Below are 17,040 nucleotides of genomic sequence, written 5' to 3' on the forward strand. Positions count from 1 at the left end.
CCCTTTATCGAGGAGCCGATAACCAATTAGGGTATCTTAAGGAACTCTTCCACTTCACATTGCCTCACCGGAGCCAACGCCACACCTCCGACCCCGCCTATCTTTCCCTGACATGGATTCCAATCGAGAATATTTTTTCTCATGTCACACATTCTTCAAAATAAATTAGCTCATTAGGAATTCCACTGGAAAGACTGCAACTTTTAATAATCAAATCCATTAGGAAACCATTTCCTGAGACAACTGAGCTCCAAAGGAGTTCACAGTATCTTCTCAGGGCACTCATGATCTTGGCAGTCTAATGTCCAGAAGGAGGCTACGGCAGGCAACACTTAATAAAGCTACCCTCTTCCCCTCTTTCTTTGTAGTCAAGGGAATGAGGGAGACCAGATCAAACAAACATAAATCTGAGAAGAAAACACACTAAATGTTAAGAGGGGAAGCAACAGTACACATTTGCAAGTTGGACATTGATGCACTGCTGGAGCTTCATGTAACCTAGCTCATTGCAATCAAGAGGGAGAACAGATGGTGAATAATACATGGAATTTGGAGTGCAGTAAGGGAACACTAATAAAGGGCTGGTAAGGAAAAGCAGGCAGAGATGATGATGTCAGCTCTTGCAGTATTTAGGTACTTGAAAAGAGGCTTTTACTTAGCTAAAATCTAAATCTACCTAAGAAGCTGAAACACTGTTTATAATCTGCATGCCTGAATAGTAGATGTGAGTCAATGCACGAGGGCCCCTTTCTCTTGCCTAGCAGTATGTCTACTTACTCCACACAACTGATGACCAGAAGAGAGAAGTGGTCAAACTGAGGGATGGCCCAACCCTACATTTAGAGCAACTTTTTTCTGGTCCACCACTCTCGAATAATCACCATCAGTTGCTCAGCAGCAAAAGCATAAAAGGAAGGTAGAAGCAAGAGGGTTGTTAAATCAACCACGAAAGTCAAGTTGTGATGTAAATGTCATCCAGATGGAGATTAGTTCTGGAATGCCATTGAGATGGCGTTCATGTGCTGAGCAGTAAACATCGTTTACCCCACATGCATTACTCCTCAGTGCCATTACCCTGCAGTTTCCACACCGCAAAATCTTTTACAACGCACAGCTTTACACCGCAAACTATTACAATGCATTCCCGAAAGTAACGCCACGGTGGAGTTAGAATAGTAAATTGTGTTGCAATGGGGAATGCGTTGCAATAGTTTTCTGTGTGAAGCCCTGCAATGTAAAAGGGTTTGCGGTGCAAAAACTGTAGGGTAATGGCTCGCGGAGTAAAAGTGTGCGGGGTAAAGTGTCCTACTTGTGCCGAGCATCATAAAAGATTTGGATAAGGAGGCTTTTAGCTAGAGCAGCTATCTCAAAGTCCGGTGTGGTGATAAGCCCTGAATAAACATTAAAAATAGCCTGATATAGTAAAAAACAGGATAATTTTTGGCATGCAATGTATATATGTTATAGAGAATTTAATGTTTGATGTTCCTGCGTGCTTTTGAGATGTAAAATAATCCCTCTTGCATTGCAATGTAATCAACCATAGGAGGTGGATTGATCAACCAAATAGTCAATAGTCAATAGCGTACGGTGAGAAACAGATACTTGCTTTTGGTTGCCTAAAGCCTGCTGTATGCATATTTTAAAGAACTGCAAAGTGGGTCCACCAGAAAGTTTATGCTGTCTGCTGTCAGACCTAAAGGGCATGATTTGTAAAAAATAATGTAGTGAAAAGGGAGTACACATTGTAAACATTTTTGTTATACCCTCGATTGAGGTCAGTTTAGGAAAACACCTGGAGTAGTGAAAGTCAGATAATTCACACTTTGGACCTGGATGCCTTCACAGTGATGACTTATTGTCCCAACATGTATCCATAAGCAGCAACCTTCTATTTACTGATGAGGGGTTGGGGCAAGAGAATACAGTTGAAACCAGGGCCGGCTTTAGCGCTGGTGGAGCCCGGTGCAACAGTTCTTTTTTTGTGCCCTCTATGACCTCCTTTGCCACAAATTCCCTCACTACCCCTCTCCAACAGTGCCCCTCGTCTCTCCACAGCGTCTCTCTGACATACATTTTTTTATAGCGCTACTAATAGTTTACTCATATCTGTGATCTGCATGGTACATTATCTTTGCCACAGGCACATTAATCCTCTGTGCTACTTCATGATGAGTCAAAACTTTAAATTGGCATTGCCGCGACTAATTATACGGTACTGAAGAATCCTCTAGACAGATAAAAAATGAGTTCCTATAAGCTTAGTGCCCTATACAAAAGATCTCACACCAACACCTAGAATCAACAATTCACAGCCAAAAGGAGCACCATATCTCTCAACCAGAGTGAAGTAATAAGGAATGCAGAAAATGTACTGAGGCACGATTTAACTGTGTGTCCTAGCCTCTGAATATCTTAGTGCATAGCTTTTGCTTCCATTACCACCCTCTGTTCGTATTAAATCCCTGTACTCCGTAAGAATTGCTGGGATTTGTGTTTTTATTGGGGAGGATTAAGAGAATTTGCAACAGAAGCCATGGTTCCATAGGGACGCTAGCATGGGGATGACCGAAGAGACAGAGAATAATGAACTTAAAAACACTGTTAAATACAATAAAACCATTTCCGGTAGTTTGAGTTACATCAAACAAGTGCAGCTACATTCTAAAAAGTATCTTTTGACATTTGTATCCGAGAGTTCGAGTTGTTGCATCATATGAAGGAACAATTAAATGTAGTATAACATGCATGAACTAGAATCCACAGGAGAGCTGGATTAACTACTCATAAGTGACAGGAAGAATCAACATAATATCGGTGCAAATCAGCACTTTGCTGCGGCTAAAACACTTTTTATGAAGATTGTTTTTTTTAAAGAATTCCTCTTACTCCTCCTGAAACATTGAACTTGCATTTAAACCAGTGCCATTTCACATCTTTGAATTATTGTTTATTTTTTTATTTAAAGAGTTTTATATAGTGAGAACATGACCCTCGTATGTATCAGAGCACTTTACAATTGTTAGAGAGGATATAGTAATGCAATGATATATGTAGAAAATTAGAACAAATTGGAGCAACGCAAAATAGAGGAACACCTCAAGAAGAGGGTGGTGATATTTCAATGTTATGACCAATAGATTAAAGAAGACTATACCATAATAAGTAAGTAATAAAATTGGTGTCATAATCTAGAACAGTACAGTCGGAGGCAACTACCCAGCTGAGGGTGGTATCATCTCAGTGTTAGGACAATTAGATCAGACATTACAAAAACATAAAAACAAGCAGTGTTCATAATATCATAATCTAGGACAGTGCAGGACTCATCAGGCAACATCCCCAATAAGTGCTGACTCAAATAAATCAAAAGAACAATAGTGGAATAGGCTATTAGTAATCCTACGTTATGGTTAATGAGTATAGGCTGTTCAGAAAGGGAGTTACTATGGTCTAGAGTAGACGTTTGATCAGGAGTAATAGCTTAACTCTTTTTTTGAACGATGTGGTGGAAGGGCTCCTCCTTAGTTCAGGGGGAGGGAGATCCAAATTCTTGATGTGTTGCCTGAGAAGGCTCTGTTACAGGTTTTCTTTTTAAAGACTCTCTGAGGTTTCAGTATTAAAAATCTGTAGCCTCTAGAGGATCTAGGCCTTCCTGGTTTTCAAGCTTCTCGGCGAGGTAGCATGGGGTGTTGAATTGTGGAGCTTTGTGTGTCATGCAAGCAATTTTCAGTTAAATTCTTTCTTCGTAGTGGTGCAAGTTGATGGATTTCAAATCAGGGGTGATGAGATTGTTTCTTTTTGATCCTGTGATGAGTTTTGCAGTAGAGTTGAGGAAGGCCCTTATTGGGGCTCTTTTGGATTTTGGAAAAATGCAGAGGCTAGCACTTTCATAGTCCAACCTGAGACTCACTAGCGCTTAGACGGCAGACTTGAATTCATTGCAGGGCAGGAAGGGTTTTAATTTCTTAAGATGTTTATTTGGTGTTTTGCTTCCTTAGTGACAGCACAGATGTGTTTCTGTATATTAAGGTTCTTAACAAGTGGTTTTCCCAGGGATCTTGCTGAATCAATAACTTGTGGTAGGCAATTGAAGGCTTTAAATTGCTTCATCCATTCATTAATGATGGGAGACTGGAAGGTGTGATTAGAAGGAATTCAGTTTTGATTGTGTTAAGTTGATGGTGTTTGCATGTTAGCCAATTGTGGGTATTTAGTAGAATTGAGTTGAGGAATCTGATGTCTTCAGCGGAGGAGACTTTCAGGTAGAGTTGGATATCATCAGCGTACATGTGATAGTGGATGTAAGATGACCTTAGCGTTTCCGTTAGTGGCTCCATGAACAAGAGAAAGAGAGCGGGTGACAGAGAGGAGCTTGGAGGAACACCCTATGTGGCCAAAGCATTCTTAGACAGGGACTGATTTACCTTGATCTTTTGTGTTCTGTTATGGAGAAACCAGGTGAACCATTTTAGGACGGAACCTGAGATTTCCATGCTTTGTTCCAATAGATCTAGTCGCTAGTTATGCTTAACCGCACCAAATGCGGAAGATAGGTCAAGGACGATTAAGAGGCATGAATAATTTTTATCTAACATTTAAGTGCATCATCCACTATGTGTGTAAGGGCTGATTCAGTGATATGACCCGGGCGGAAGGCTGATTGGAATCGGTCAAGAATATCGAATTGTTCAATGTGGTTACATAGTCAGACATGTGGGAGTGTCCACCATTCTACCAGTGTTAGTTTTAGTGTTTATTGCTCTCAAACTGTCATTGGGAAGGACTTTCAGCTAGTTGCACTAGGCACCTTGGTAAGGAGGATTTGCTGAAGGAATGGCATTAGAGAAGGCTTATTTTGGGGTTTCAGTTTCAACAATTTACACTGGGGTATCTAAATAGGGACTGTGTGTTAGACCTTGAGGAGTTCAGTGAAGAGTGCAATGTTTGTTTCTAGCTATGGAGGCTTCCACTTACCTGTGTTTACCAAATCATCTTTTCACTCCCCTGCCTAATATTTTTCTTTCTTCAAAGCACCTTTGGACTCATTTACCATGAAGGCCATTTGCTTTGTTAAGAAATTCCCTCAATCTGCTTGTGGTGTAGTTTCCATTTCCTCTTCACTTGATCTCTTTGAGCACCACATGAACCTTTTTCACCACTAAACTCAGACTTATTTAGGGCTGCCCTGTAGATAAAGAATCACCCTTATAATAAGTTCCCTCTTCAAGCAGGACACAGGAATCTCTCTCCTTAGAGTTCAAGCTATTCAGTATACTGGAGAAACCAAATCAGCTATTCTATCAGTCAAGTTGGGCTCTCCATCAGATCGTTGCCAGGCGTGTAATATGCACCTAGCTGATGACACTATTTTAATCTTTATTTATTTAATGGTTTTAGATAGCTCTATTTCACCAGACTGGCGTTTAGGTACCTTACAAAGAACAATGACAGATAAATATATAAGAATAATAGTGCAGCAGGGGGATGGAGAGGAAAAGAAGGGGACAAGGGGACATAATGGTATGAGGAACTAGGGTAGAGGATGAAGTTGAATCATCATCATTAATTACCAACAATCATGTGAGGGACATGTAAACGTTGCCCCAGTTCTGCAAGCTCTTTGACCTTTCTAACGTTATCTTGGTCAGTATATTACAACAGCTCCTACCATAGATGTTGGAGGAGAGCGGGTATTTTGAACTTCAAGGTAGGATACAAAATAGTGAGTCTCTGATTCCTAACCTCTGTGAACTTAGCATTCATTTTGTGAGCAGAGTACATTTATCCCAGCTTTGCAAAGCCTCTTCGGCTTGCTTTTGTTATGAAAGAGTACTCAAACAGTCCCTTAACTTCCTCTGTTTTGAGGCTCATTTCTCACTGATCCAAGCAGTGGTGCAGTTGAGTCTTGACTTCTGTAGTTGCTTTATTTGGGCCTTCCTATTTATTAGATTCACCATTGTAAATGTCTAATGAAGTTTGGTGTTATGGCTGTGAATAGGGTTCAACTCTTTGACTTCTATTTCATATCATCTGCAAAAAATCTGCATTCGCTAGTTGTGGTAAAGCGATCCATGTTGAACTCCTATACGTCTAAGACAAATGCTACATGGACACAGCTCAGACATTATTCAAAAAGCCCTTTTCTTCCATTCACACATCATGGCCCTAACGGTTGGCCTCTTGATAGTTGTTAAGATTTGTAAAGCTAAACTCGGTAAGCAATAGTTATTCTACCATATTTCTAAAAACCTAAACACATTATTAAAATTAGAAATTAAAAAAATTAAAATTAAACACATTTATTAAAATCTTGCCTTCAGAAAACATTTGAAACGTGGAAATGTTGTTACTCCAGAGCAAATTTCTTCCCCACTGTGCTGCCTCTGATCCCCATCCCCAACACGCCTCCAGCACCAGCACACTTAAAGGGTAAATGTTCACTCTACAAAACGTAAACATAAATAATTAAATAAGGCTATTGCAATGCATGCTTCTTTTCAAGAACAAAAACATTATTTAATTTACAAGTAAAGTGATGGAGCATGGCATTAGCCTTCTTGGCTTAACGCCGGACAGTGCCACTTTGGAAACGCAAGGCTGCATCGTATTTACAAAAATGCGGGGCAGCTCTGCATTTACCCCCTGCTGTGGCGCTAAGTACAGCTGCCTAGTGCCAATGCAGGCCCCCTTACACCATACTGTAAGGGTGCCTGCATTGTGGGAATGATTGTTTATGGGCAGGATGGTGTTTATTCCTGCACACAATTAATCTGAAATGCTGATTTGTAACTTCCATGTGTGCTGCTTTTTGCAGCCCACATAGAAGTTGCAACTCATAATTTTTTTAAATGATTGTTTATTGTCAGGAAGGGACACAGAAATATCAAAAGCTAGGAGAAATAAAGCATTTCTACTCATTGTGCCATTTTAAGACCAGGGTTTTTTTGGTCTTAATTTTGGCGCTGCCCCATAAGTACACCCCACTCGGGGCAGCGTCAAAATCAATGGGTGTTGTGGCGGAACGCCCACCCCAACACCCATTGCCCTCCCTTTCATGCCAAATCTAGCATGAAAGGGTGCCTTATTTATAAGGCAGCGTTAAACCACATGCAGTGGCTTAACACTGTCTAGGAAATAAGGCATAGCCCATATTACCGCAGGAAAGTGTAAAAAAGTGACATTCCTGTGGTGATAGGGGCTTGTAAATATGCCCCTAAATTAGGTAACCCTCTCCATTCTGCTAATTCCTGTCGTTTAACCATCCTAGTAGATGTTTTACAGGTTTTATTCTCTTCCAGATCCTCCTATCATGAGAAAAATGACAATTTATAAAAACAATATTTCATAGATAGTAGTATCACTCAGCTTGAAAACAAGTGTCACTCAAAAATATCACACATAAGAAATGTGACATAATATGAATCTGAAACTAGCCAGTCCTGCCCTGATCTCCACTTAGGCACACTCCAAATATGAAAATGTAGCATATAAGCAGTTGGAAAACTTTGGAGAAAATTTCAAGCATGTCAATGTCATATTTGAGCGCTCTAAAAAAATTGCCAGCCCTGCCCCTTATGTAGGCACACAGTAAATATGGAAATATGACATATGGGCAATCTGAAAATATTATAGGCCTGTCCCCACATCTTTGCTAAAATCCAAAAATGAAACTATAACATTTATACAATCTGAAAAATAGGCATCTTTGCATAAGTACATTGTAAACATGGAAATATTGCATGTAGGTAATCAAAAATCTTGGCAGCCCTGCCTGCCCAAATGGCCCCCAACACTCGCACAGCCGTACTTTAAATATGGAAATGACACATGTAAGAAATCTCAAAACTAACAATAAGTCCCTCCAATTAGGAACTTTGAAAAGATGGAAATGCCACACAGACAATCTCAAAACTTAGCCGCCGTGTATTAGCATGCTGCAAGCATGGAAATGTGACACATTAGCAACCTGAATAGTTAGCAAACTGGAGACCTGGTAGCCCTGACCCACCTCCTACTTAGGCAGAAAGTAAATAAGTAATTGTCATCCTCAGGCAATCTGAAAACCTGTCAACTTTGAGTTCCTGCCTTTTCTCATGCGCATTGTGAGAATGTTTAGGGGCTGCCAGACACCCTAAGATACAGCAGTGTGAATCAGTATACTGTCTGGGAAGCAAATGTCTTGCAGTAGAAACCCAAGAGGAGCACTGCCAAGGTCCATCAGCCTGGCACTCACTCAGATCAGAAAGTAGGGTGACTGCAGCTGGATGATGGGGTCATGTTCCCCCACTGCCTGCAGCAGGCTTGTGCGAAGGCTGTTGGGATTTTGGTCCAAGGACAGATTACTGAAGGAATCCTGTGAAAGCACAGTCCACTTTCCAGATATTCCCTGATTTGTGTCTGTGTATCCCACCCACGCCTGTCAGCTCCTCAGACCATTGAAGTAGAGCATGCCATGTAGAGTTTGTGGATGTTGATGTGTCTAGTCTATACCTCTCTTTTCTGTCCGGGAGACAGAGCAACACATTTTTTTCATGGGGTGCTGGGATCCATTCCCCCACACCTAGGGCAGTTGGTGTCATATGATATTAAACATCCTATTTTGTGCTCTGCCTTGTGATACTGTTTGTAGAAGGCACTAGATTTCTGTGGCTATCATTGTTGAGATGTAATAGATGGTTTTATTATAAACTATATTTGTGTTAAAAAATGCTCTACTTGTTCTTTTTGTTTAGTCAATTAATGCGTAAGTATTCACAAACAAATCTAAATACTTTAGTTTGTTTGCTGCAATAAACTTGTGCATGCACCATGACTTAATCGCATCTAGATCCCTCCTACATACTAGTTTTAGCAGTACAGTGTTTAAGCACTGGCTCTTTAATTTGTGTTTATATTTGCTTAGTGAGCTTGGAGCTCCGGGCACATTTCAATTGGAAATGTACATCTGCAGATATATCTGTGTTCATGTCCTCTAGTGGTGCTGTTCTGGGCCACAGGGGCCCTATTACGAATAGGGTGCACCTACCCTGTTTGCACCACAGCGTCCCTTGAAACAGGTGCGTCAGGCACAAACTGGGAAAGTGCGCCCTATTAGGTTGAATGTGCTGCCCTCAGGACAGCAGCAAACTCGTACTGCCCTTGGGACAGCGCATTCAAGTGAAATATGAAGCAGCTGCTTGTAAGTTGCTTTGTGTTTCACTGTGCAGATTGCACAGAAGAGAGGGAAGAGAGAGCCCCTTGCAGGCGGATGCAGGGAGTGACTGCACCCTCCTGCAAGAGGATGTCAGGGGGTTCAGAGGAACCCCTTGATTCCATCCAGAGGGCTGCCAAAAGGGGGCACACTGACATTGAGCCTCCTTTTTAGGTTGAGCATTTGAGACCTCTTGTATATACTTTAGTATATGTTTATTTGTGTATGTACTTTGTGGGCTATGGAGATCAGCCCTAGGACTAGTCTGCTACAGTTTAGGGACTTTTTTTCTGTTCAGCTGCCTCTATTTAACTGTCTTGATACAAAACAACCAGTAGAGGTCAGTAAAATACCACAATTGCTTTCTGCTTATTCAACTGCCTCTATTTAACTGTCTTGATAGAAGACGACCAGTAGAGGGCAGTAAATTACCAGAATTGCTTTCTGTTGCGAGTCTTTCTTTTTTTTTTTTTCTAGCAACTGCCTCTATTTAACTTTCTTGATAGAAAACGACCAGCAGTGTTCAGTAAAATACCAGAATCAGTTTAGCATTCTCTAGATTCCAGTTCATAGAAATTGTCTTCCATTAGCACCCATAGGCAATTATCTTTTTTTCAAATCTTGTGTTTTCAGTGATATGTCCAACGGAGGCCTAGATTTTATATTAAAACGAGACCTTTGGACTAAACCATATCCCGCTGAAAAGCAATATTTCTGTCCATGTGTTCCCATACCTGGTGTATCACTCAGTTTATTGCTGACATTTTTTCTCCATGTTAAAGAACAATAGATGTTTCAGCACCCAGGTTAATGTGCTGTGTAGCTAAATACTTATAAGGGCCCAAAGGTGATAACGATTGCATTGCAAATGCTTGTTGTACTTGATGTACTGTCAGTAAACCTTCCGACTGCGTCTCTACCTCTACGGCCGTATCCATAATATAGCGCAGTCATTAAAGTAAAGCGATTCCCTCATTTGCATGGAGCACGCCCCCAGGCAAATCAGGCAATGCCCTTTTGAGATAGCGCTGGCGCAATATATGCGGCAGCACTATCCGTATTACTGAAGGGGCCGCACAACTGTCTGTAATTCTAAAGTGCCTCGGGGACACACAAAGCGGGCGCAAACACATCTGGTAGTCCCCCGGGACACTTCTGTAGTACCGGCCCTGGTGTTCATTCAGTTGTAATAAGCCTCCCTCTTACATGCACACCATGAATGTCATATGCATTGTGATCTTCCTTGTACTTGTTGGCATGTCTGCTGTATATCTCCATGTTTGTGCTGTTCCGTGAGCTAAGTTTATTTCAGGGTGAATATTTCCATGGATGTAGGAGAGCTTCTTTAATTATGGGCACCTCTTCGTGTCACCATCTCCTTCTCTCCATAGCATACTTGTTCATCTGGAATGTATCTTGTTGATTGATTAATCAGCTCTACTTTTTGGTAGCTTTCAAGTTTGAGGATGCTTTCCCAAATAAGAGTTGACTCTTGCTCAGTAAAAACCAACCTAATAGCTAACATACATACTTGTGAAAAGGAAAAGAAGACTAGATCAAGTATTTGGAAGAGTCTACCTTTATTGTAGCACCACCTCTGGAACTTGGAAAATAATAGTATTGGAACTGATTTTGTCTGTTGCATGGACCTTTGAGGTCCTATAAGGGGCCACCAGCGGGAACACATATTCTGCTTGTAAGAGCAAAACAGCACTCCGTTGGCTGTGGGATCCAAGCAATCACATAAGGACTGGAGGTACCATTGCACTTAATTATGAATTTTACCGGGTGTGGGAATACACGCAATGAAACCTATTGGCACCCATTGGCACGTTTCCCTGAAGCTAAAAACAAGAAGAAAATTGCTGCGGGAAAGGAATTTGAATTGGTTAACTAGTGTGTTGATGGACCCAGTAACACGGTATATGATGTGTTCTTTACAATTAAATTCCCCGCAGAGATATTGGAGATTGGAAACAGATACTCTGGGCCCAGTATCTCCTTCTGCAGTCACCAGCCATCTCAGAATGAACCCTTATGATATTGCTTTGTCATAGACCTGCTTGCAATATTTAAACTGACCATGGTGGTAGAAGTGTGTAATTTATTATTCTGGACAAAAAGGTGAAAGGTGTAGCAGGGGTCTCAAACCCGGTCCTGGAGGGCCGGATCCATGCCAGATTTTTTGGATATCCCATTGAGATACATGTAGTTATTTTAAAAATCTGGCATGGATCCGGCCCTCCAGGACCGGTTTGGAGACACTGTAGCAGGTTGACACAGCCTAAAAAACTCACATTAATTACACAGAGGTCTGAAACTAAATAGTTAGGAGTTGTGGCAGAAAATGGTGAAAGCTGCATGTGAACTTTCTGATACATCAACACTTAGTCATGGTTGGGGTGGGGGAGCTACTTAGATTTAACAAAGATAACCAGTGCATAGTCAGTTCTTCGTTAGAGAAGCTATACTATTTTGGGGTGGGTCTCTGGCTACCAGAACAGCAGACAAACAACACCAATACACACTCTGAAACGTCTTCAATTTGCCCTCGGCCAACGTTGGGCTTCATATGAATTTTTTCACCAAGATAAAATATAATGTCCATTAAATAAAAAATAAAAAAAATAGGATTTAAAAAGTGTGCATTGATGCCCATCAATTAAGTTATTACTCGAGTTGGAAAACCTGTGAATTGTAATGCTGATGTTTAATGAAATACCGCTGCGCGTTAAGCCAAACTGGTATTTTGTGGTGTGAGTTTGGCTGTGTAGTAGTGTGTGTGTTAAACTGTATTTATTAGCTGATACCCATTATTATTTTGAGCAAGGTATAATTCAGTTGTCAGGCGCCAGCTACGAGAAGGAGATTTAATCAGCAAGTGCTGCTTGCCGCTGAGCATAAAACAATGCGGGTCTCATGAAGCAATCACGCCAGTGTGAAAAAAATGGGATTAATTAGTATTGTACAAGAACAGGGAGTGTGCTCATTAAAACCTTGTGAGCTGCCTCTTGATAAACTGCCACTTGATAGGGCTGCATTAATGTGACAAGGCAAAGACTTTATTTATTTCGAAATCTTTTCCGATTATATCTCGCTTTTAAGGTACCTGCATGGACGCCCCCTCCCCGAGGAACTGGGGCTGCGAAGATCAAAATGGCTGCCAGAGTTCCCCTCTCCCCTTCACCACCACCACACTTGCTCAGATTAGGTGTCTTCAAAGGCGTCTCTTTTTGAACCCCCACATCTGAACATAAATCAAGAGCGGCAAATCATCCCTGGAAGAAGCCTCTCGCCCTACTAGCCCAGGGCTAGGAAAAAAATGGACCCTGGAGAGTAGTAAAAAAAGAAATCGCACGCTGGCGTGTACACTTTTGATTGCAACCAATTAGCATTTATCGGAGGGGGTGGTAGAATTTTTGATCGGGTTGGTTACACATTTGCCTCTACTCATAAAGACATATACTTTATTTACCTCTTTTCAGAGCTGCTCTAAATGCATTTTCAGTAAAGGTAGCACATTTGAATCAACAGTCTGGAGCCGGTATATAGCTAAATTGATAAATAGTATTTGTAATTCAAGGAAGGTATTCTGTGCATGTTTTTTGTACAAAAGGCTTCCATATATTTCTGTGCTTAGTTGTACAGTAATGTCACATTTGTGTAGAACTCCATAACACTTGTTTAAAGTTTAGTGATAACCCCGTTTATTCACCCAGATACCTATTTCTTGCTCCTATTTTGATTTTGTTAAAACAAAATGAAAACTTTTTTCTGTAAAAAAAAATCTTTACTAAACAATTTTAAAATTGGTTATGTCTAATGCTGTGCATTCTTGTAATCATTTAATTATGGTAGTGTTTATTTGTATTTCTAGGTTTTGCAATTGTTTTGCACTGTGGCTTGTGCTTGATAAATACATAATATAAATAAACTATTAGCATGTCTTACAGTGTTCTCTCTTTGGAAGGGTACATTGTACAAACAGAGGTCAATCAGGAGGAAGGAAAAGACACACAGGAATTTATGACACCAACTGAAAGGGTGAGCAAAAGGGGCTAAATAAATTACTCCCAAGTCTACTTTTGCAGACAAATCAACATGCTCTGAAGCTTTCTTTCAATTTCTATAGCATACAACGCAATACAAAGATGGTTTAAATATTATGTTTTTGTGTGAACTGATTTCTATAATCACCTAGGCGGCTCTTCTTTGCCACCATCACTTAACTCAGTTTCATTATGTTAGAGATAAGAAAGAGCAATCACAACATTCATGTGACAGCCCGAATCAAATGCCTAAGACAGAAGGGAAATTAAACCTTTAGGGGAAACATGTTTTTGCTATAAAGAGATGCAAGAAAAAAAAATACAGTGGAAATCAAAATAATTCATTAGACACATTGAGATTGTATTACAAAGAGAGGCATGCATTTACATTAGCAATTGTGAACATTGCGGACACTCGGGTGTTTTATGTCACATGTCAAGTTCCCTTCTTAAACGTATTGCGAAAAACACACATTCTTCCGCTCAGTTTCGCACAGCCAATTCATGCTAACTCCTTCTAATCAGAAATCTAAATTATTGGTTGAATTCCCAACAGCATAGTGAAAGACTTTATATATTTTTTGAGAGACTTATACTGACACCTATGTTGAAATGTGCTCTGTGAGAAAATGGCAATATATTAGGGATAATGAGATTCAGCAAGGAGCAGGAACATAGTCTCAGTTGCCTTCTTTGAAAGAATGTCCTTATTATTGGTTTTACAAAGTCTTTCCTCACAGTTACTCAATTTAACATTCTGTTATCTGGATATTGTATCCCAAATGTTTCGACTACGTAATTAAAACCACAGGATTATTTTCAGAAAAATTATCGTCTGCATTAAATTGACGTTTTATATAGAATCCCACAAAACAGCTTTTCAAATGTAAATAAAGATGTTCAGGTTACCACAATTTGAGAACACCTATTTGCACGTGATATCATTAATTTATCTTTTTCCTCTGCTAGAGTACCTAGAGCCTGGAAACAAGCTTGGGTCTCTCCCATTGTCAAAAAGCCATCTTTAGATCCTTCTATGTCAGCAAACTACAGGCCCATATCTCTCCTTCCGTGGGCCGCAAAGATCGCGGAAGCCCATTGTGGAAAAAGGTAGGGCCGATGACCTTTTTCAGAGTTGCCCGGCGTTAACCGCCTCTATACCCACTCAAGTTACCAAACAAAGAGGCAGGCGCTGGAGACTGGAAGGCAGGAAACAGAAGTTTTTATTCCGACGGAGCAGAACACATCAAATCAGACAACAGGGTATCTTCTCGAGGTGCTCTAACCGCATCTCTGAGGCCTGGCCTCTTATACACGAGTTTATTGCTTTATTGTATGAAACACATCTCTGCCAATACTTTGATGTACGGAAAGACATTCTCGGAATCCCCCCTTCAGGCCCGTTCCCACACACATTTACAGTTGGAGTCCCCACCCCGGTCACAACAGCTGATGATTATCGCGCAGCTGGATATTCCACCGATTCACGGAATGTGTGGGGTTGATCGGATCTCATAGGGTGGGGGCTTTGATCAACTCAAGGGTCCTTTGATGGGGGAAGCTTCCTACTGTACAGGGGGGCAATAAACAGTATCCGCAGGGCCAGGTGGCGGCCTGGGAACGAGGAAGACAAACGGGCACACAGGAAAAGGGGGTTTTATCAAAGGACCCGGGACCATGAAAGGAATGAAGGGGAGGTGTCGCGCTGGGAACAGGATGGGGTTCCGAGGCAGAGCTGCACTGAAGAGGGGTTTATGACCCAAGGCATGTGAGAGTGGGGGTTGTCAGCGTGCGGGGGATGCTTGCGAGGTTAGGAGGGAGAGAGAGAGAGAGACGCGCTGGCTATCAGCGAGGGGCAGAGAGGCCATGGTACTCAAAATGGCTGCCGCTTACGCGCACGAATGGGCTCGAAAGGGGGGCAAGATGGAGCCGATAATGTTGACATTTGCAGCCTAAGTTTTAACAGTCCTCCCTTTTCAACATATCTAGCCAGCTTGCCTACTCGATGTCGATCTTCATCAAATTCCTAACCTTGGCATCATATAATGCTCCCATGCGTTCATTTCCAAAGTCCACAGTCTTAGGGCAAATACAATTCATACATAAGGAACACAATGGCGGCAGGCATTGAATTCCTAAGCACAACCCACATATAACAACTACAGGAATCAGGATAATGGTAAACAGTCTCCAGCCCCAGTTCTTAACGGTGTTCCAGAACCAACCACCAAGCGACCATTCTTCCTGTTCCTGGTGGACTTCTGAAGAGAGTCTGTGGAGGTGTTCGATGGCCTTGTATACTGAGGGTGAATTGCCCGGTATATATGTACAACAGCTGGACCCAATAATGCGGCATGCTCCACCACGGTCCGCAAGAACCACATCTAGAACCAGGCGGTTCTGGAGAGCCACCAGGCGGACCGCTTGAAGTTCGGCTGTGTTGTTAGCAAGAATACCAGCTGTGATGTTCATTGTTGTCTCGACTGCCTGAGTCAGATGTCGGATGGCACGGCTGTTTGCCATCGGGCCCCAGAGTGGAACAAGTCCCTTCATGGCATTGAGGAACTGTGCTCCTGTTGAGTCGGCTTGTTCAATGTCCTTGGCTCGCTTTTGTCTATGGTGATTTGCTGGGGCCACATAGGTCGGAGGAAGGATGAAAGAGATGAAACAAGTGCCCCCCCCAGCCTTTGGGGAGCCAGGTGTAAGCCTTTGTGCCACAAACGAAGTACATATTTGGAGAGGATACAAAGGAAGGTGGATCGGTAGAGTCCAAAGTTCTGGTGAAACGGCAAGCACTGTGGCCTACCAGCTGTGTCCCAAGCCCTTCTATGCACATGTGGCCTGTGACGTTGATGACAGACAGGGCCACAGTCAGAGTGGCAGCCGTTCGTTTCCGCAAGTAGGAGAAGGTGGGTCTGGTTGGATTGTTGAACACCTGCATTTCAATTCGTTCTTTAGCAGGGATGTCCATGTGGATAGAGTCGTTGGAGGTCTGCGGGCAGAAATGTGTCTTTGTTTTGTTTCGCCAGACCTCATGAAAGAAGTGCGTCATGGTTTTGCTGGTGGTGGCATTGTCCTTATAGCTTTCTTGCAGGAGGATCAGCCAAGCAAGGCAGGAGCCGTGAATTGAGAAGGGTGAAGGGATGAAAGGTATCGAATGTCCAGTGGCGTGGGGTAGCAACCCACAGATCCAGCAGTTGGTGGCATTGGTGGCGAGATTGTGCTGGTGGAGTAGCTGCACAAAAGAGTTGTTCCAGAACTCCTTTCGCCTTTCTCTGAGTTGAGGAGAGAGTGAGATCAAATAATGTTCTTTCATGGTGGTAGGCTGTGCAGTGGTTAACAGTACCTGATGAGCAGGTGTGCTTTCCTCCAAGATCCAGAAGGAAGCCATAAGGAGGAGGCAAAAGAGGAAGACAATGAAGAGAAGTGTGGCTCACTGGTTAGAGCAGGCAGACCCTGAAGCAGAGGTCAGACCCGGGACCAGGGTTCAATTCCCGACGCGGCAGGGTCTTGAGCTCAAATGTCCACGGACTCGATAATTCTCGCTTCGGTGCCTGACCTAATCATGGGTTCACACTCTGCAACTCTGGGCATTAAGCTTGCTTAATCTCCACAACGGCCCCCCGCGGCGGGATGCCTGGCTTTCACCTTGGGGATGCCCGTTAGGGGCTATCTCACAGGGAAAAGCCAGGACGGGTTCCCAAGGCAAGCGCCGAGATGCCTCCGGGTAGTCGAGCGCTATATAAGAACATACAAAAAAAAAAAAAAAAGAAGAAGGCGATTGTCTTTGATTTGTGC

Source organism: Lissotriton vulgaris, chromosome 7, assembly GCF_964263255.1.
Source record: "Lissotriton vulgaris chromosome 7, aLisVul1.2, whole genome shotgun sequence".
Taxonomy (NCBI): Eukaryota; Metazoa; Chordata; class Amphibia; order Caudata; family Salamandridae; genus Lissotriton; species Lissotriton vulgaris.